Here is a 21,898-nt window from a genome sequence, read left to right on the forward strand (position 1 = left end):
TAGCCTCAAGTTTTAGATCCTGGTCCTCAAGACTCTCTTCTTGCATTGGATGTGGCCGAGTTGATACATTGGAGATAATGATGAGCTTTGTCATCTATATCTGCCATTATCAAAAAATGGCCCCAAGAAACTGAAAATGTCTCTGAATTCTGACATACCATGCATTCCAGACCTTTCATGTGGTACAAAGTTCAGAATGAATGGTTTCTCCTGAAATGCATGTGCATACGCACTTGTAATGTTTGTAATGACTAATATTGACAACCAAAGTACACTTCAATAATAATCCTATTAGCAGCAACTTTCGTTAAATTTTTGACTTATGTGAGGTGCACAATATATACTTCATGAATATATATGTGAATCAATGTGTTGGATAGACTCAGAATAACACAATTAAAAATTCTTGTGAATTCAGTATCTCAAGGAAATTGTCTTCCTGTTATATCTAAAAAGCAAGCTGTAGAGTTCCAGGTGTTGTACTAGAGTGGAGAAAGTCAGAAGTTACACGACACCAGGTTATAGTCCAATGGGTTTATTTGAAATCACAAGCTTTCAAAGCACTGCTCCTTCATCAGGTGACCTTCTGATCTTAAAGACAGTTTTAACAAATTATTTTGTTCTTTTAACAATTTGAACAGTCACAGCTTAAAATTAAAATCGGTAGAATACAAAGCAGAACTAATTTTGTTCGTATGAAGTCGATAGTCTGTTTAAACATAGTTAGTATCACTTTAGATAATTCCGAAGTCAAGCATTTCTGTTTTTATTTACCTGATACTTTGAGTATAAACTTAAGGGCCAACATTATTCTGTATTCCTGTGTTCATTCTTTATAATGAACTCAATAATTTTTTCTTATCTGTCTCTTCTCAATTTATATATCAAAAAGATGTGAGAATTGCAACATGAGGTATCAAGATTCATCGAAGTGCTTACATCAGGGTTTCTGCATGAAAATCAATTTACTACATCATTTGTCTGTACAATGTTGGTGATGATAGGTGGCGCTGTAACAGTATTTTTGATGTAATTGAGTTCTGACTCTGCTTCATTTTGTAACTAACAATCAGACAGATTTCTTTCATTATATATACAGATGTACGTTTTGCTAAGCCAACCAGGACCAATAAATGCAGAAAAGAATGAGAAGAAGCCAAATACATTTTAGCAATAAATATTTTGGCATAGGTGAGGAAATGCGAACAATGCTTTATGTAAATTTATAAACTCATTGCCCTTATTTTCTCCCAGTAGCTCCAGTGCATCTCCTCTTGACTCAGACATTTTCTTCTTGCAGGAACTTTCTGGCTGACCCCATCCTGCATTTTCAGACCAATAGACATTATGTATTGGCCTCCATTCAAAACATGGGCGACTGTTTCTCTGTAATCTATATTCAACTATGCAGACTCCCTATTTCCTTGGTTCTAAATAAGACCATAAAAACATAAGAGAGAGGACTAAAAGTAAGGCCATTCGGCCCATCGAGTCCACTCCGCCATTTAATCATGGCCGATGGGCAGTTCAACTTCACTTACCCGCGCTCTCCCCGTAGCCCTTAATTCCTTGCGAGATCAAGAATTTATCAATCTCTGCCTTGAAGACATTTAACGTCCCGGCCTCCACTGCGCTCCATGGCAATGAATTCCACAAGCCCACCACTCTCTGGCTGGAGAAATGTCTCTTCATTTCCGTTTTAAATTTACCCCCTCTAATTCTAAGGCTGTGCCCATGGGTCCTAGCCTCCCCGCCTAATGGAAACAACTTCCCAGCGAGCACACTTTCTAAGCCATACATTATCTTGTACGTTTCTATTAGATCTCCCCTCAACCTTCTAAACTCTAATGAATACAATCCCAGGTTCCTCAGCCATTCATCATATGTTAGGCCTACCATTCCAGGGATCATCCGTGTGTATCTCCGCTGGACACGCTCCAGCGCCAGTATGTCCGTCCTGAGGTGTGGGGCCCAAAATTGGACACAGTATTCAAAATGGAGCCCAACTAGAGATTTATAAAGTCTCAGAAGCACATCGCTGCTTTTATATTCCAACCCTCTTGAGATAAATGACATTACATTCGCTTTCTTAATCCAGACTCAACCTGCAAGTTAACCTGTAGAGAATCCTGGACCAACACTCCCAGATCCCTTTGTACTTCGGCTTTATGAATTTTCTCACCATTTAGAAAATAGACCATGCCTGTACTCTTTTTTCCAAAGTGCAAGACCTCGCATTTGCTCACATTAAATAGATCAGATAGTTGTTAAATTAGTGTCCTTACTTCTTTTCAGTGATAAAATTTCACTAACAAAGGCTATTACTAAACCTCCATCTGAAATAGTATCAGAGATAATGGGAACTGCAGATGCTGGAGAATTCCAAGATAATAAAATGTGAGGCTGGATGAACACAGCAGGCCAAGCAGCATCTCAGGAGCACAAAAGCTGATGTTTCGGGCCTGGACCCTTCATCAGAGAGGGGGATGGGGAGAGGGAACTGGAATAAATAGGGAGAGAGGGGGAGGCGGACCGAAGATGGAGAGTAAAGAAGATAGGTGGAGAGAGTATAGGTGGGGAGGTAGGGAGGGGATAGGTCAGTCCAGGGAAGACGGACAGGTCAAGGAGGAGGGATGAGGTTAGTAGGTAGATGGGGGTGCGGCTTGGGGTGGGAGGAAGGGATGGGTGAGAGGAAGAACCGGTTAGGGAGGCAGAGACAGGCTGGACTGGTATTGGGATGCAGTGGGTGGGGGGGAAGAGCTGGGCTGGTTGTGTGGTGCAGTGGGGGGAGAGGACGAACTGGGCTGGTTTAGGGATGCAGTAGGGGAAGGGGAGATTTTGAAACTGGTGAAGTCCACATTGATACCATTAGGCTGCAGGGTTCCCAGGCGGAATATGAGTTGCTGTTCCTGCAACCTTCGGGTGACATCATTGTGGCAGTGCAGGAGGCCCATGATGGACATGTCATCTAGAGAATGGGAGGGGGAGTGGAAATGGTTTGCGACTGGGAGGTGCAGTTGTTTGTTGCGAACTGAGCGGAGGTGTTCTGCAAAGCGGTCTCCAAGCCTCCGCTTGGTTTCCCCAATGTAGAGGAAGCCACACCGGGTACAGTGGATGCAGTATACCACATTGGCAGATGTGCAGGTGAACCTCTGCTTAATGTGGAATGTCATCTTGGGGCCTGGGATAGGGGTGAGGGAGGAGGTGTGGGGGCAAGTGTAGCATTTCCTGCGGTTGCAGGGGAAGGTGCCGGGTGTGGTGGGGTTGGAGGGCAGTGTGGAGCGAACAAGGGAGTCACGGAGAGAGTGGTCTCTCCGGTGAGCAGACAGGGGTGGGGATGGAAAAATGTCTTGGGTGGTGGGGTCGGATTGTAAATGGCGAAAGTGTCGGAGGATGCTGCGTTGTATCTGGAGGTTGGTGGGGTGGTGTGTGAGAACGAGGGGGATCCTCTTACGGCGGTTGTGGCGGGGGCGGGGTGTGAGGGATGTGTTGCAGGAAATACGGGAGACGCGGTCAAGGGCGTTCTCGTTCACTGTGGGGGGAAAGTTGCAGTCCTTGAAGGACTTGGACATCTGGGATGTGCGGGAGTGGAATGTCTTATCGTGGGAGCAGATGTGGCGGAGGCGGAGGAATTGGGAATAGGGAATGGAATTTTTGCAGGAGGGTGGGTGGGAGGAGGTGTATTCTAGGTAGCTGTGGGAGTCGGTGGGCTTGAAATGGACAAGGGTGGCGCAGTGGTAGTATGGCGCACTGACCTCTACATCGCCGAGGCCAGATGCCAACTCTCCGACACCACCTCCTACCACCCCCTTGATCATGACCCCACCCCTGAGCACCAAACCATCATCTCCAACACCATTCACGACCTCATCACCTCAGGGGACCTCCCACCCACAGCCTCCAACCTCATTGTTCCCCAACCCCGCACAGCCCGTTTCTATCTCCTTCCCAAAATCCACAAACCTGCCTGCCCTGGTCGACCCATCGTCTCAGCCTGCTCCTGCCCCACCGAACTCATCTCCACCTATCTGGACTCCATTTTCTCCCCTTTGGTCCAGGAACTCCCCACCTACGTCCATGACACCACCCACACCCTCCACCTCCTCCAGGACTTCCAATTCCCTGGCCCCCAACACCTCATATTCACCATGGACGTCCAGTCCCTATACACCTGCATTCCGCATGCAGATGGCCTCAAGGCGCTCCACTTCTTCCTGTCCCGCAGGCCCGACCAGTCCCCCTCCACCGACACTCTCATCCGCCTAGCTGAACTCGTCCTCACCCTCAACAACTTCTCTTTTGACTCCTCCCACTTCCTACAGACTAAGGGGGTGGCCATGGGCACCCGCATGGGCCCCAGCTATGCCTGCCTCTTTGTAGGTTACGTGGAACAGTCCCTCTTCCACACCTACACAGGCACAAACCCCACCTCTTCCTCCGGTACATTGATGACTGTATTGGCGCCGCCTCTTGCTCCCCAGAGGAGCTCGAACAGTTCATCCACTTCACCAACACCTTCCACCCCAACCTTCAGTTCACCTGGGCCATCTCCAGCACATCCCTCACCTTCCTGGACCTCTCAGTCTCCATCTCAGGCAACCAGCTTGTAACTGATGTCCATTTCAAGCCCACTGACTCCCACAGCTATCTAGAATACACCTCCTCCCACCCACCCTCCTGCAAAAATTCCATTCCCTATTCCCAATTCCTCCGCCTCCGCCGCATCTGCTCCCACGATAAGACATTCCACTCCCACACATCCCAGATGTCCAAGTTCTTCAAAAACCGCAACTTTCCCCCCACAGTGATCGAGAACGCCCTTGACCGCGTCTCCCGTATTTCCCGCAACACATCCCTCACACCCCGCCCCCGTCACAACCGCCCTAAGAGGATCCCCCTCGTTCTCACACACCACCCCACCAACCTCCGGATACAAAGCATCATCCTCCGACACTTTCGCCATTTACAATCCGACCCCACCACCCAAGACATTTTTCCATCCCCACCCCTGTCTGCTTTCCGGAGAGACCACTCTCTCCGTGACTCCCTTGTTCGCTCCACACTGCCCTCCAACCCCACCACACCCGGCACCTTCCCCTGCAACCGCAGGAAATGCTACACTTGTCCCCACACCTCCTCCCTCACCCCTATCCCAGGCCCCAAGATGACATTCCACATTAAGCAGAGGTTCACCTACACATCTGCCAATGTGGTATACTGCATCCACTGTACCCGGTGTGGCTTCCTCTACATTGGGGAAACCAAGCGGAGACTTGGAGACCGCTTTGCAGAACACCTCCGCTCGGTTTCGCAACAAACAACTGCACCTCCCAGTCGCAAACCATTTCCACTCCCCCTCCCATTCTCTAGATGACATGTCCATCATGGGCCTCCTGCACTGCCACAATGATGCCACCCGAAGGTTGCAGGAATAGCAACTCATATTCCGCCTGGGAACCCTGCAGCCTAATGGTATCAATGTGGACTTCACCAGTTTCAAAATCTCCCCTTCCCCTACTGCATCCCTAAACCAGCCCAGTTCGTCCCCTCCCCCCGCTGCACCACACAACCAGCCCAGCTCTTCCCCCCCACCCACTGCATCCCAATACCAGTCCAACCTGTCTCTGCCTCCCTAACCGGTTCTTCCTCTCACCCATCCCTTCCTCCCACCCCAAGCCGCACCCCCATCTACCTACTAACCTCATCCCACCTCCTTGACCTGTCCGTCTTCCCTGGACTGACCTATCCCCTCCCTACCTCCCCACCTATACTCTCTCCACCTATCTTCTTTACTCTCCATCTTCGGTCCGCCTCCCCCTCTCTCCCTATTTATTCCAGTTCCCTCTCCCCATCCCCCTCTCTGATAAAGGGTCCAGGCCCGAAACATCAGCTTTTGTGCTCCTGAGATGCTGCTTGGCCTGCTATGTTCATCCAGCCTCACATTTTATTATCTCCATCTGAAATTAACGCTTTGACCATCCTGACCTTCAATTTTGCATCACCTGACAAAAGCTGCACTTTTTGTAGCTTAGATTGTGAACTGAAATTGGAAAATAACATTTGCAAAATGTTTTCAGAAGATTTTTGAAATATTGCTGCATTATTTAAAAGTAATTCCACACTCATCGTAAGTACTGTTTTCACTGTTGTTTGACCAAGTAGTAGTGGAAGACAAGTTTGCAGACAAGCTGGAGCCAGAGGTGTGAATGTATGCATCTGCGTCTGGCAACAAGTAGCTGATTGGTCCGTGGACTAGCGACTAGTTTTTGATGAAAATGGCCTTCTGTCTGCCAACAACAATGTGATCGGCTCCCAGACAATTGTCCAGTTTGGGATGTAAATGTATTGGCTCTCTGCAAAGGCAGGAGCTGCCTCTTTTCTTCCAGTAAAAGAAAACTCAAGCCCAAAGACAGCCTGTTTATTTTCCCTTTCCAACTGTTGTAATCTATGATTTTTAATTAATAAGTTAAAGAACTTTCTTAGTGTGAACCAGTCATCTTGTGCCTCTTGAAATGAAAGTAACTGCAAAAAGATCAAGAAATATTGTTCTGAACTAATACTGTGGACAGAAACCATGGAACTGCCAACCCAGTCTTTCCCTCCATCCATAACACAAATTTATTTTTGTGCCCATCTGTGGCTGTCAATGTGTGTTGACAGTGTGTTTATAAGGTAATTGACTAGTAGAATTATACACCAATGATTTATAATTGTTTACTTGTAGCTAGAGTCTATTTATTTGTAATAAATAACCATTCTTGTTAAGTACAGAAACCTGATCTATGCTTTCTGCCAACCTATGTCCAGTAAATTACGGAATTTTGTATACTTTTCAAAATATTCAATATGTATGATGACTCTGGAAATAGCGAGGCTTGGCTTCCAGCATACTATCCCAGTGAGGTATAATAATATTCTTCCCATTGTTCCTCCTTAACCCCACACATTGGAAGAAAAAACTTGACTCTGGATGAACCCAAGTTTTTGTGCCAACAATTTCATCTTCTCCAAGTCAGAATACACTTAGGGCATTAGGATATGTTTGGCTCAGCACAACCCTCACCCACTGACAAGAATTTTCAATGTACTAGGACGGGGCAGGGACCACTGACATCTTTGCTAATGTAGGTTTTTTGGATTGACCACTGCAACCATTAAAGCCATGATGCAGAGGTGCCAGTGTTGGACTGGGGTGGACAAGGTCAAAATTCACACAACACCAGGTTATAGTCCAGCAGGTTTATTTGAAGACACAAGCTTTCCAAGTCTCGCTCCTTCTTCAGGTGTCAGTGAGAGAGGTGACATCAGACACTGAATTTGTAAGCAAAAGATCAAAGGGTCATAGAACTGATGTGAATATGTTGAACAAATCCAAGATGGCTGTTAAATCTTTAATCAGTTAAAAGGTTTAAAATGCAAATTCAGGATTTTCTTTTAAGTCACTGCCCTGAGATAATTAAAGGTTTTATTGGTTCCCTCAGTACACCAGAGGTGACATATCAGGTCAGACAATGCATTTTAGGTGTGAGGCCTTGTTTAGAATCTGGCTGTGTAATCAGCTTGGAATCAGACTGGTTTTATTTCCAAAGTAGGAATTTACAAAATGCCACATTGACTGTCTACAAATTGTGTGCTTTTTGAACAAAATAGAATGTATCTGCAATTAGAAATCTGCAAATGCAAATTCACCCCATATATTTGTGTGTGTGTGTGTGTGTGTGTGTGTGTGTGTGTGTGTGTAGAATCACCACCCCAAGAGAAATAAGGGGTACCTTAAAGAACTGAAGGCTAGAAAAATAAACACTAGGGATTGAGAGCAATGTTGGGGGAGAGGGGGAGCTGCTGGCAAAATGGGACATTGATGAAACACATGAAGTAAACTTTGTATGACAGACTGAGACAGCTTGTGGCCAATGAGACACAGTGGTGTAAGCAGGGAAATGAAGACATTAAGGGATAAAAAGTGAAAAAGATCAGGGAGGGGACAGAGAGAAACTTAGCTGATACAATGTGAAAGAAAGATTTGTGATAAGAAAAGAGACTTTGGTGGGTTAGAGAGTCAGATTCCTGGCAGAAGCATGAAGATTGGGACACAAAGGAAGATTAGTGGGGAGAGAGAAAGGGCAAAATTGGGTGGGGAGGAGAGAGAGAGGTCTGTGGCACAGAGGCAGAAATTTGGAATATAATAAAAAAGGGAGCATGAAGAAATAGATTAGAAAAATAAAATTGGCGTACATAGACAAATTTTGTTGTACACAGGGATTCTTGGGACAGAAAATGATTTAGGCAGAGGAAACATTCACAAAATAGATAGAGATTCTGAAGACAGAAAAAGATGTTGAGTAACAAAGTTTAACAAAACAAAGACACTGATAAAAGCATAATGGAAAGCTTGATTACAGAAAGGACGAAAAGTAAATATTGGATACAAAAACAGAAAGACGTTGCATATAAATATTACAGATTGTCAAAAGCAAAGATTAAGATGAAGATGTTGCTAGAGATCTACAAACAGACAGAGAATAGTACTGTCAGGAAACAGATGAAGCAATCTACGGAACACAGAGAGAAAAGAACATCAGATATAGAAACAAACAAACAGAAAAATATGGCACAACAGACACAAATGTATGTGAACATTTAAGCAAAGATCAAGTCACAGACAACAACATTTTTCAAAAGCTGTGACAAGAAAGGTACAATTAAAGATCTGAGGTGTTCAAAAATTGAGGAAAAACAGATTTCCAAGAAAGTATATCTTTGAAGAATAGGGAAAGAAACAGAATTTCCAGAAAGATCATGCAGGCAAAAGATAATTTGTGTATTAACAATGAGCAGTGCCATGGGAGAGTCTACCAATGTATTATTAATACATCAACCTATTCATAATGAGATCCCCCATCCATATTTATTTTGCAAACTGACTGAGTCAACTTGCTACACTATAATTAACACCATTATTTCACATGTTGAATTAAGCATTTGATTTTAAGTAATTTAAAGAAATTAGAAAAATGGTAGTCCTTCAACTGATCTGTGGTATAGTTGTAATGTTTTCAGATATTTCCTTTACTGGTCTCAAATGTACTTTTTGTTTACAATATAATGTGGTTGAAATTCCTCAGAGGTTCCATCAATTTCTGTCCATATTTCTAGCAGTAGAGTCATTGTAGGTTTCTGTTGTTTACAGTAATGCCTAACAAGTGGTTGAATTTTCTTAAAAACCAAAGGAACTGATGATGCTGTAAATCAGGAACAAAAACAAAGTTGCTGGAAAAGCTCAGCAGGTCTGGCAGCATCGGTGAAGGAGAAAACAGAGTTAACATTTCAGATCCGGTGACCCTTCCTCAGAACTGAATTTTCATCTTCCCCCCCTGTGTTGTTTTACATAGCATAGGCCTGGCCCATACTGCTCTCCTGAACCATGCTACTCTGACAAGCTATCTTTTCCACTAACTGGCTGTTGAATGAGGTTTTTTTTCACTGGGACACAACATAAAACCCTTAAAAAAGGGAAACATCCTCAACATTGTCTTTAACCCAAAGATCAACTTTGGATATCAAGTGATCAGAGACCTTCAGTGTGCAAATACCTAGCGTCACTATGTGCTAAAGTCCTACCAGTCTATGGTGTTTGGAAGGATCAGTCTGGCCATAATTACCATGAACTGCACCAGTTGGAACATGCTGTACCACATATTTCCCATAGAAATGTTGATGTGGAAAAACACCTTTGACTGCAACTCCATCAAGCAGTGGTCTACACATAACCTCCATCCAGATCCTTCAGGAAGGATCATAGAATGCCTACAGCATGGAAGCAGGCCATTCAGCCCATTGAGTCCACACTGACCATCCAAAGTTCATCCCACCCAGATCCACCCCTCTACTCTATAACATTCATTTACCATTGCTAATCCAACATAGCTTGCACATCCTTGGATACAATGGGAAATTCAGCATGCTCAGTCCACCTGACTTGAGCATCTTTGGACTGTGGGAGGAAACCAGAGGTCCCAAAGGAAACCCAAGCAAACATGGGGAGAACGTGAAAACTCCACGTGGGCACTTGCCCGAGGTTGGAATCAAACTCAATCTGGTGCTGTGAGACAGCAGTTCTAACCACTGAGTCACCATGCCACCATGAATGCTTAACAAAATAATATTCATATTTATTACTACTTATTAACTGTTCCTATACTGGAATATCCCATAAATACACCCTTGGCAAAGGCAAGTTTAGTAAAATAGATTGTCTCACATGCAATTCAAGCAGTAGGAAGAGAACTCCAGCTGTCAACTGTACCAGCGAGAGGAATACGAGCTTCCATATTCAGCTTTAAGGCTCCAGCAAGTGCAGAAGGCTAAAACTGAAGAGGAGATTTTGTCAGATGGCTCTGGAAGTAGATTGTTAGAGTAGAATATCACATTGTCAGAACTTCCAACAAGCACCAAGATATAGATGTGATGGTGTAAGAAGGTACCTCCCAGTCAGATCCTGTTTGCAGGACCAGTGTTTCACTCCTTCTAAAGTTGCTCTTATAGCAGCGAAAATGAGGACAAGACCACCATTCATCTCTTTCAGGAATGTGCCTTTTTCAGGTCTGAAAAAAGATATGGTTTGATCAAGTTTCATCCTGAGCAGCTCTGTAACACTTGGGTCCGTGCTCTGCAGACTGTTTCTAAGGATTAAAAGAAAATAAGCATTAATTGCTGTTCAAGTACCACCAACTCAATGACAGACACGCTTTGGTGTACCCAAAACTTATTGGTCTTCTAATGCAAAGAACTGTTGACAACTAAGTATTACAGATTGGCATATTTCCAGGTCCAGGACTCCATGCTGAGGAATGCACTAAAGTTTGGGGCAACAGCTGAAAGTCAAGTTGTTGGAAGTTCACCACCTATAATCCTGCCAAGCTGGTACATTCAGGGTGTGGAACCCATGCCAAACCCCTCAGGCTATATATAATGCATGTTGCAATTATCAGCTAGAAGTAATAACATACTGTTGCAAATGAAAATTATTTGTACTCCCCTTTTAGTAATGTCAGCTTGGAATGGTTGCATGATGTATTTCCTAATCTTTATGAACAAGTTATATATTGATAATAAAAAGAAATGAGTGTATATGTAAGGACAGGGGCATCTAAATTTTGAGATTCTATATTATCAGTCACAGGAGACTTGAAGTCAAATTGAAGACCAAGAGAGGTATAGCCTCTGTTCCGAGCACAAATTAGCCCTCAGTGGAAGTTGGGGCCAGGCAGGATGAGACTTTACTTTTGAGTAGCACATAAACATTATTGAGAGATGAACTATTGTTAAAAACCAGTGTAGATGATGGACACTGTACCTTCACAAAATGGACTCGCGGGGGTGGGGTTACATGGCTTCCTTTGTAGCTTCAGTGTGGACTGAGACAAACATCCCCCATCTCCAGGAAGCAACTTAAAATGCAAATGACCTTCTCAGGTGCTACTTAAGTACCTCTCACTATTGTAATGAAAGAAACTTAAAACAACAATTACCGTGAGACCTGTCAGCCTGATGTAGATGGAATGTCAACTGAAGTCATTCAGGAAGATAATCATAGTTGGAATGTTAATATGATATTGTGTGAGGACAATAGAATACAGTGATAATGTTGTCACATGACTGAAATGCCATGGACGTTGTGAAAAATAAATATTTATCCTCATTTGATTGAAACTTATAAGAAAGGCTGTCTGGTCTTTCAAAGGAATTTCACTCAAAAGTGATAATACGTTTTTTTTCTCTAAAAATATACCTTAATGTGGTCTGCTGAGAGAGGAGGAAAGGGAAAGTTATCACACATTCCTTCCCATCTGATCTCACATTTCGGATGGCGCAGATTACTATGCATTGGCCAATCAGAAACACAGACACATAGAAAATAGGAGTAGGAATTGGCCATTCAGCCGTTTGAGTTTGCTCCGCTATTTAATATGAAGTCTGATCGTCCGACCAGCATCCTATTACATGGCCGAGACCAGACACCAACTCTCCAAAACATCCTCCTACCACCTCCTATATCATGACTCCACTCCCGACCACCAAAACATCATCTCTCAAACCATCCACAACATCATCACTTCAGGTGACCTCCCACCCACAGCCTCCAACTTCATTGTTCCCCAACCCACATCACCCATTTCTCCTTCCCAAAATCCACAAACCTGACTGCCCTGGTCGTCCCATTGTCTCTGCCTGCTCCTGCCCCACAGAACTCATCTCCACTTATCTCGATTCCATTTTCTCCCCCTTGGTCCAGGAACTCCCCACCTACATCTGTGACAGCACCCACGCCCTCCACTTCCTCCAAAACTTCTGATTCCCTGGCCCCAGTACCTCATCTTTACCATGGATGTCCAGCCCCATGCTGATGGCCGAAAGGCCCTCCACTTCTTCCTGTCCCGCAGGCCCAACCAGTCCCGCTCCACTGACACCCTCATCCACTCAGCCAAACTCGTCCTTACCCTCAACAACTTCTCTTTCAATTCTTCCCACTTCCTACAGCCAAATGGGGTTGCCAAGGGCGGCCACATTGGCCCAGGCTATGCCTGCCTCTTTGTAGGATACGTGGAACAATCCCTCTTCCAAAGCTACACTGGCCCTATCCCTCACTTCTTCCTCCATTACATCGATGACCGTATCAACACCACCTCATGCTCCTCAAGGAGCTCGAACAGTTCATCCACTTCACTAACATCTTCCACCCCAACCTTAAGTTCACCTGGACCATCTCCGATACCTCTCTCTCCTTCCTGGACCTCTCTGTCTCCATCTTTGGCGTCCACCTGGAAACCAATAGCCATTTCAAGCCTACCAACTCCCACAACTACCTACAATATACCTCCTCTCACCCACCTTCCTGCAAAAAGGCCATTCCCTATTCCCAATTCCTTCGCCTCCGCCACATCTGCTCCCGAGATGAGGCATACCGCTCCCGGACATCCTAGATATCCTTGTTTTCCAAGGGCAACAACTTCCCCTCCACAGTGGTCTAAAACACCCTCGGCCGCATCTCTCACATTTCCCACAACTCATCCCTCACACCCCCTCCCCGCAATAACAACCAAAACAGAATTGCCCTCATCCTCATGTATCACCCCACCAACCTCCAGATCCAATGCATTATCCTCCAACACTTCTGCCATCGGCAATCTGACCCCACTGTCAAAGACATTTTTCCTTCCCCACCCTTATTTGCTTTCTGGAGGGACCACTCTCTCCGTGACTCCCTTGTCCGTTCCACACTCCCCCCACCCAAGCCCCACCACCCCCAGCACTTTTCCCTGTAACCACAGCAAGTGGGTATACCTGCCCCTACACCTCGCCCCTCATCCCCATCCCGGGCCCTATGAAGACCTGCCACATTAAACAGATGTTCACCTGCACATCCGCTATTGTGGTATACTGTATCCGCTGTCCTCGTTGTGGCCTCCTCTACATCAGGGAAACCAAGCGGAGGCTTGGGGACCGCTTTGTGGGACACCTATGCTCGGTGTGCAATAAACAACTACACCTTCCAGATGCGAACTATTTCAACTCCCCCTCCCATTCCTTGGACGACATGTCCATCCCGGGCCTCCTGCATTGCCACACTGACGCCACCCAAAGGCTGCAGGAGCAGCATCTCACATTTTGCTTGGAAACCCTGCAGCCCAAGGATATCAACGTGGACTTCACAAGTTTCAAAATCTCCCCTCCCCGAACCGTATCCCAAAACCAGCCCAGCTCATCCCCGCCTCCCTAAGCATTCCTTCCACCTCAAGCCCCACCCCCATCTCCTACCTACTAACCTCATCCCTTCTCCTTGGCCTGTCCATCCTCCCTGGGCCGACCTATCCCGTCCCTAACTCCCCACCTACATTCACCTTTATGGCTCCAACCTCGCTTCTTTGACCTGTCTGTCTCGTCTCACACCATCTTCTCCTTTATCCAGCTTCTAACCACCTCCCACTGTCTCCCTATTTATTTCAGAATCCCCTTCCCCTTCTCCATTTCTGAAGAAGGATCTCAACCCAAAACATCAGCTTTCCTGCTCCTCTGATGCTGCTTGGCTTGCTGTGTTCATCCAGCCCTACACCTTGTTATCTCAGTATCCTATTCCTACTTTCTCTCTGTATACCTTGTTCCCTCTGGCCCTAAGAATCAAATCTATCTCTTTTTTGAAAACATTCAATATTTTGGTCTCAACGGCTTTCTGTAGCAGAGAATTCCATAGGCTCACCACTCTCTAGGTGAAGAAATTTCTCATCAAGATCCTCAATGGCCTCCCTTGTATCCTTAAACTGTGATGCCTAGTTCTGGACCCCACAGTATTCAGCAACGTCCTTCCTGTGGTCTGAGGAAGGGTCACTCAATCCTAAATGTTAACTTTGATTTCTCTCCACAGACCTGCTGAGCTTTTCCAGCAATTTCTATTTTTGTCTCTGATTCACAGCATTCACAGTTCTTTTGCGGTTTTTCCTAGCATCCTTCTGTGTTTACCCTGTCTAGCCCTGTTAGAATTTGATGAGATCCTCTCTCATTTTTTTAAACTGCAGTGACTATAGTCCTAAACCATCCTGTTGCTTTTCATATATCATTTCTGCCAACCCAGTAATCATTCTGGTAAACCATTGCTGCATACCCTCTGCAGCTAGGATATCCTTCCTGGGATATGGAGACCAAAACTGCAGACAGTACTCCAGGTGTGGCTTCACCAAGGCCCCGTACAGTCACAGCAAGTCATCTTCTCCTGTCCTCGAACCTTCTCACTATAAATTCTTGCTGCACTTGGATGCTTACTTTCAGTGGCTGGTGTACAAATACACCCAGGTCTTATTACACCACCCCCTTTCCTAATCTATTGTCTCTTAGATAATAATCTGTCCAATTCTGCTACCAAAGTGGATAATCTTGCCACACACTACAACCTTTTTTTTAACCTGGAAGAGGACCCCAGATGCATTCGTCAAGTATTAAAGCCTAGCCTGCGATGGTCCCTGCTTAGTGACTGCACAAATCCTTGGTAAGCAATTGTATCGATCTTGACTAATGTCATTGCACCATACATGTATTGAATGAATTTTTGAGCATAGTTTGTTTTTGATGTCGTACAAAGTATATCATAGGTTAAATACCAGAGCTCCAGTGTTTCAAGACACTGTTCTGATTTGGCAGCAAAAATCACGAAGCTGCTAAAGCAAAGAGAGGCTTGGAATTTTGATGAGATTTCCCAAAGGGAAATATGATTCCCTTGTAAAGCTGTTAACTGTATTTGAGGTGATGTGGTTTGTTAGTACATTCCAGAGCAGAGTTGGATATAATGCAAGAATGGCTTCAAGAGATTGAGCGCAACAGGAGCCCTAGTTCGCTAGACAACATGTTCGCCTAATCCTCACGCCTAAGGAGAAAGTAATGGTTAATTTTGATTGTGAGTTGATGAACCAGTCCTTGACATAGAGGTAGGAAAGTGCTACAGGTCACATTTTTCAGTTCAAGCTGTTTGGAAAGCAAAACCTGTAGGAGCTTTCGGTGTTTGAAACATTTAGATTTTAGCAAACTCTCAGTGCCAGGTATAATACGGACCACGAGCTTTTTGTAAGGTGGCCCCTGCTGGTAACTGATTCATCAATAAAACCGTAAGTATACTGCCTTGCAAGAAAATTCTTGTTACACAATTTGCTTGTGTAAATGATGATCAGCCATGGATTTTAATTGGCAATAGTTTAGAAGGTCAGTGCAATGGGTAATTTAACTTGGATAATCTGCTAAACCTCGGATGATTTGCAAGAATTTTGGACAAATTCTAGGCACATTGAGAAAAAACACATTAAAAAAAAACTCAAAACAAAGTCAGAATCACAAACACTGCATCAGCTAATAATTGTCTAGGCAAATGTTCCAGAAGACAGAGGGAGGAAATTGCTGGGACCTTACATGAAAAACCTTTGTATCCTCTTTAGTCACTGGAGAGCTCACAGAGGACTGGAGAAGAACCAATATTGTACCTTTGTTTAAGAAGGGCAACTAGGATAATCTGGGAAATTACAGGCTGATGAGCCTACCATTAGTGGTAGGGAAGTTACTGGAGATGATTTTAGGAACAGGATTTATTCATCTTTGGAAAAACATGGGCTTATTATAAGAAGCTGCAGGACTGTGTGCAGGGGAGGTTGTGTCTCATAAACTTGATTGAGTTTTTTTGAGGAAATGACAAAGGTGATTAATGAGGACAGAGCAGTGGATTTTGTCTGCAAAGACCTTAGCAAGGTCTTTAACAAGATCCCCCGTGACAAGCTATACAGAAGGTGAAGTCACATTCTGGCAAAATGGATACAGACTTGGCTTGGTCATTGAAAACAGAGAGTAGCAATGGAAGCATGTTGTTCTGCCTGGAGATGTATAATCAGTTGTGTTCCACTGTAGGTGGCCTGAGTTGTAAATTTACAGATGACACATAGATTGGGTGAGCTGTGGATAGTGAGGCGTATTGCCGGAGGATAAAGGTTGGTAAAGATAAATATAAAGGGAGACTTGGATGGAGAATTGACTGGTAGAATTCAATCCAGACAAATGTGAGGTGATGCATTTTGGAAGGTGTAACACAGTTGGGAAATATACAGTAAATGGCAGAACCCTCAGAAGCATTAACATACAGAGGATTCTAGGCACACCAGTCCACACGTCCCTGAAAGTGGCAACAGAAGTTGACAAGGTGGTCAAGAAGGCATATGGCATGCTTACTGTCATTGGTCAGGGCACAGAGTTTAAAAATTGGCACGTTGCAGCTGTGTAAAACTTTATTTTGAATATTACTTACAGTTCTGGTTGTGGAGACTTTGGAGAGAGCACAGAAACAGTTTACCAGGATGTTGCCTGGTTTGGAACGTATTAAAAATGAGAAGAGATTAGACAAACTCAGTTGAGCATTTTAGGCTGAAGGGTGACCTGATAGAGGTTTACAGAATTATGAGAGGCTTGGATAGATTGGATAATCAGAGTCATTTTTCCAGGACAGAAATGTCAATTACTAGGGGATGTAGGTTTTAAGGTAAAAAGAGATGCGATATGCATTTCTCATGCAGAGGATAAGTGCTTGGAATGTTCTGCCAGAGAAAGTGATAGAATCAGATACAATAGCAACATTTAAGAGACATGAATTGCAGAGAATAATGGGATACGGACTGCATGGAAGCAAAAGGTTTTTAGTTCAGGAAAAAATCATGTGTCAACTTAGGCTTAGTGGGTCTGTTTCTGTGTGTACTTTTATTTGTTCCATGTCTTGCTAGCAGAATTTTGTCATACATAAATTAGTTCCCATTTGTAAACCTCCCGCCCATTTTACTTTTGAGGGTCTCCAGCATGCTGCCAATGCACTATCCACAATAAAAAATGTGATTTTTATTCAGGAAAGAATAGGCTTTAAGATTTTACAAAATTAAGTGAAAATCAGTTGTACTTTAACTCCACTTAATTCAGCTTATACTTGCAGCACTTAAGTAAATGAACAGCTTTTACAATTCCAGTCAGGTACTGATAATTTTATGGTAACACAATCAATTGATTATTTTGATTTTTTGTTGTACTGAATTACAGTGACCTTTCAGGTGATAAAAATACAAATCCTTTGATCCTTGTTATCACTTTTTGAGACTGATTTTAATTGTATTAACTCGTCTTTAGTGTTCTGAAATTGGAGAGCTGGATTTACTTCCCCATTTCAGCTCCCAAATTGCCTATCAGTTTTTTGTTTGGTACTTCCCAATAGTAATGTAGACGGCCTCCTGTATCAGGGACAGTCTTATTTATAAAATTGTCGTCCTGTAATGTATATAAAAACCCGAATGCAGTTTTTGAATTTTAATGAATGGAGCATGTGATTTGCATGTTTTGGTAACAGACAACCTAATCAGTTGTTCCATTATATTTTATTTAGCAGTAATCTATCTTTAGAAATTACATGCACAGATAACATCCAAAGTACCACGTTACTCATAGGAAGAGGAGTAAGACATACAGTCCCTCCAGCCTGTTCCACCATCCAATGAGATCACAGCTGATCTGTGGCCTAACGCCATATGCCCGCCTTATTCCTTACATTTTTGTTTTGCAAAAGTATTATCTATCTCAGATCTAAAATTAATAACTGATCTAGCATCAACTGCGTTTTGTCGAAACCTCTACCACCCTTTGCATGTAGAAGTGCTTCCTTACATCTCTCCGTAACAGTCTAAGATAACAAAGTGTGAAGCTGGATGAACACAGCAGGCCAAGCAGCATCTCAGGAGCACAAAAGCTGACGTTTCGGGCCAAGACCCTTCATCAGAGAGGGGGATGGGGAGAGGGTTCTGGAATAAATAGGGAGAGAGGGCGAGGCAGACTGAAGATGGATAGAAGAGAGTATAGGTGGGGAGGGGATAGGTCAGTCCAGGGAAGACGGACAGGTCAAGGAGGCGGGATGAGGTTAGCAGGTAGGAAATGGAGGTGCGACTTGAGGTGGGAGGAAGGGATAGGTGAGAGGAAGAAAAGGTTAGGGAGGTGGGGACAGGCTGGGCTGGTTTTGAGATGCAGTGGGGGGAGGAGACAAGCTGGGCTGGTTTTGGGATGCAGTGGGGGAAGGGGAGATATTGAAGCTTGTGAAGTCCACATTGATACCATTGGGCTGCAGGGTTCCCAAGTGGAATATGAGTTGCTGTTCCTGCAACCTTCGGGTGGCATCATTGAGGCACTGCAGGAGGCCCATGATAGACATGTCATCTGAGGAATGGGAGGGGGAGTTCCCACCCACCCTCCTGCAAAAATTCCATCCCCATTCCCAATTCCTCTGCCTCCACCGCATCTGCTCCCAGGATGAGGCATACCACTCCCACAAATCCCAGATGTCCACGTTCTTCAAGGACTGCAACTTTTCCCCTGCAGCGGTCGAGAACGCCCTTGACAGTGTCTCCCGCATTTCCCGCAACACATCCCTCACACCCCGTCACTGCCAAAACCGCTCCCAGAGGATCCCCCTCGTTCTTACATACCACCCCACCAACCTTCGGATACAACGCATCATCCTCCGACACTTCCGCCATCTAAAAACCAACCCCACCACCCAAGACATTTTTCCATCCCCACCCTTGTTTGCCTTCCGGAGAGACCACTCTCTCCATGACTCGCTTGTCCGCTCCACACTCCCCTCCAACCCCACCACACCCGGCACCTTCCCCTGCAACCGCAGGAATTGCTACACTTGCCCTCACACCTCCTCCCTCAACCCCATCCTGGGCCCCAAGATGATTTTCCATATCAAGCAGATGTTCACCTGCACATCTGCCAATGTGGTATATTGTATCCATTGTACCCGGTGTGGCTTCCTCTACATTGGGGAAACCAAGCAGAGGCTTGGGGACCGCTTTGCAGAACACCTCCGCTCGGTTCGCAGCAAACAACTGCACCACCCAGTCGCGAACCATTTTAACTCCCCCTCCCATTCCTCAGACGACATGTCCATCGTGGGCCTCCTGCAGTGCCACAATGATGCCACCCGAAGGTTGCAGGAACAGCAACTCATATTCTGCAGCTCAATGGTATCAATGTGGACTTCACAAGCTTCAAAATCTCCCCTTGCCCCACTGCATCCCAAAACCAGCCCAGCTCGTCCCCTCCCCCCACAGCATCCCAAAACCAGCCCTGCCTATCCCCGCCTACCTCTGTTCTTCCTCTCACCTATCCCTTCCTCCCACCTCAAGCCGCACCTCCATTTCCTACCTACTAACCTCATCCCGCCTCCTTGGCCTGTCCATCTTCCCTGGACTGACCTATCCCCTCCCTACCTCCCCACCTATACTCTCCTCCCCACCTATCTTCTTTTCTCTCCATCTTCGGTCCGCCTCTCCCTCTCTCCCTATTTATTCCAGAACCCTCTCCCCATGCCCCTCTCTGATGAAGGGTCTAGGCCTGAAACGTCAACTTTTGTGCTCCTGAGATGCTGCTTGGCCTGCTGTGTTCATCCAGCTTCACATTTTGTTATCTTGGCTTCTCCAGCATCTGCAGTTCCCATTATTTCTCCTTAACAGTCTAACCAGTTTATCTTTATCTATTCTGCCTTTTCCTTTTAAGATCTTAGAAAGTTCGATCAGATCACCCCTTAATTTTCTAAATTCTGGAGAAAACAGCCTAATTTGTATAATCTCCCCTCACTGGAGAAAACAGCCTAATTTGTATAATCTCCCCTCATAACTTTACCAGTCCTGGTTTCATTCTTGTAATCTATAATGTAATCCCTCCAAGGCCAATATGTCCTTCCCAAGATGTAGTGTTCAGATCTATTCATTGTACTTCAACATGTGGGATCTAACCAGGGTTTTGTGTGTCTGCAGCATGACATCTGCATCCCTGTCCTCCAGTCCTCGAGAAACAAAGGCCAGGATTCCATTAGCCTTCGTGATAAATATAGAATATCGAACAGTACAGCGCAGAAATGGGTTCTTCGGCCTACAATGTTGTGCTGAACCTGATGCCAAATTAAACTAGTCCCTTCTGCCTGCCCTTGGTCCATATCCCTCCATTCCATTCATATTCATGCTTACCTAAATGTCCTTCAAACACCCCTATCATATTTGCCTGCACCACCATCCCTGGCAGTGTGTTCCAGACTCTTAGCACTGTGTAAAAACTTGCCCCTCACATCACCTTTGAGCTTTGCCCCTCTCACTGTAAATGCATACCCTCTAGTATTAGAGTAATATCTACACCCATTCTTGACATTTTTAAAATTTATGCACCTGAAACTCAAGTCTCTTTAGATTTAACATAATAAAACAACCCAATTTATCCTTTCTTATTTATTCAACACAAATACAATCTGTGCATGCTACTACATAGTGAGAGCTGCTAATTAATTTGAAAAATGCTGCATTATTTTTCATTTAAAAATGTGAGTATTTCAAATTTCATAGGAAGCACAAGGCATAAATTAAAGCAACTACTCAGAAAATCAAGGAAGGTTAAGGTTGAGAAAAAATCTTCGAGAGTTCAAAAATATAAACCCTCCTGGAACTACAAAGGTATTACCAATGCTTCCCAGTCTCCTTGATCATGACCAAATGCTTCCAGTCTCCCTGACCAGGATCACCTCGCCCTTCCCGAGCTGAAGAATTTGTTTGCTTAGTTCGTGTGGTTTGCCACAATATTGTGCCTCTAACTCACTGCTCCACTGTTTCAGTTGGTATATATACTCGTCATAACTTATTATTACAGCAAAATGCAATGAATCCATAATAAATGAAATACACTGTAAACACTGTGCTATGAATGCTCTTCAAGTACAAAATCCATTTTTGTCCTCATATTGGTATTATAAATTTCATACAGTAAATCTGCAGTTGCTGTTTCAGGTTAAGCATACCCGCAATATATACTTCTAGTTGGCCACTGACAGCACGTTAACGACGTGCCTTTTGCCTGCATGAACGTTATTCCATGAAAAGCTTAGTTTTCATGCAAAGTGGTAAAACAATATCTACTTCAAAATAGAAAACCAACATGCGACTTCCCCCTCCCCGCCCTCACCACTGTCACTTTCTCCAGCTGCGGGTAGACAGAAGCTTCGGCACAGTCCCAGTCTCCGCCCGGCTGCGGCAGTGCGCCTGCGTTCCTATTCAGCTCCGGCACTTGGTGTTGGTCAGCTCGAGATCGGAGAAGCAGCAACAGCAACGGCAACGGCAAAGCGGTGAGAGTAAGGGGAGGTTCCGGGGACCTGGGGGGGGGGGCGGGGCGGGCAGGTGTGGTAACGGGGGTACCGGGTACTGGGGGGGAAGCAGGTGTGGTAACGGGGATACCAGTAACTGGGGGGGCGTGTGGTAACGGGGGTACCGGGAACATGGGTGGGGGGGGTACC

The 21,898-nt window shown here is 44.9% G+C and overlaps 1 protein-coding gene across 3 annotated transcripts in view; it reads left to right on the plus strand.

Annotated features, from left to right (window-relative positions):
* LOC125452197 (small glutamine-rich tetratricopeptide repeat-containing protein beta-like) overlaps positions 1-21,898 on the plus strand; it is a 118,317-nt gene that overhangs the window by 26,774 nt on the left and 69,645 nt on the right. For 2 of the 3 annotated variants that reach the window (XM_048530313.2, XM_048530331.2), the window contains exon 1: positions 21,635-21,730. The exons of the other annotated variant lie outside the window; for it this stretch is intronic. The gene's annotated coding sequence lies outside the window, so the exon portion shown is untranslated. Of the gene's footprint in view, positions 1-21,634; positions 21,731-21,898 lie in introns of those variants that run through there. 3 annotated transcript variants of the gene reach the window in all.

This window comes from Stegostoma tigrinum, chromosome 1 (genome assembly GCF_030684315.1).
Source record: "Stegostoma tigrinum isolate sSteTig4 chromosome 1, sSteTig4.hap1, whole genome shotgun sequence".
NCBI lineage: Eukaryota > Metazoa > Chordata > Chondrichthyes > Orectolobiformes > Stegostomatidae > Stegostoma > Stegostoma tigrinum.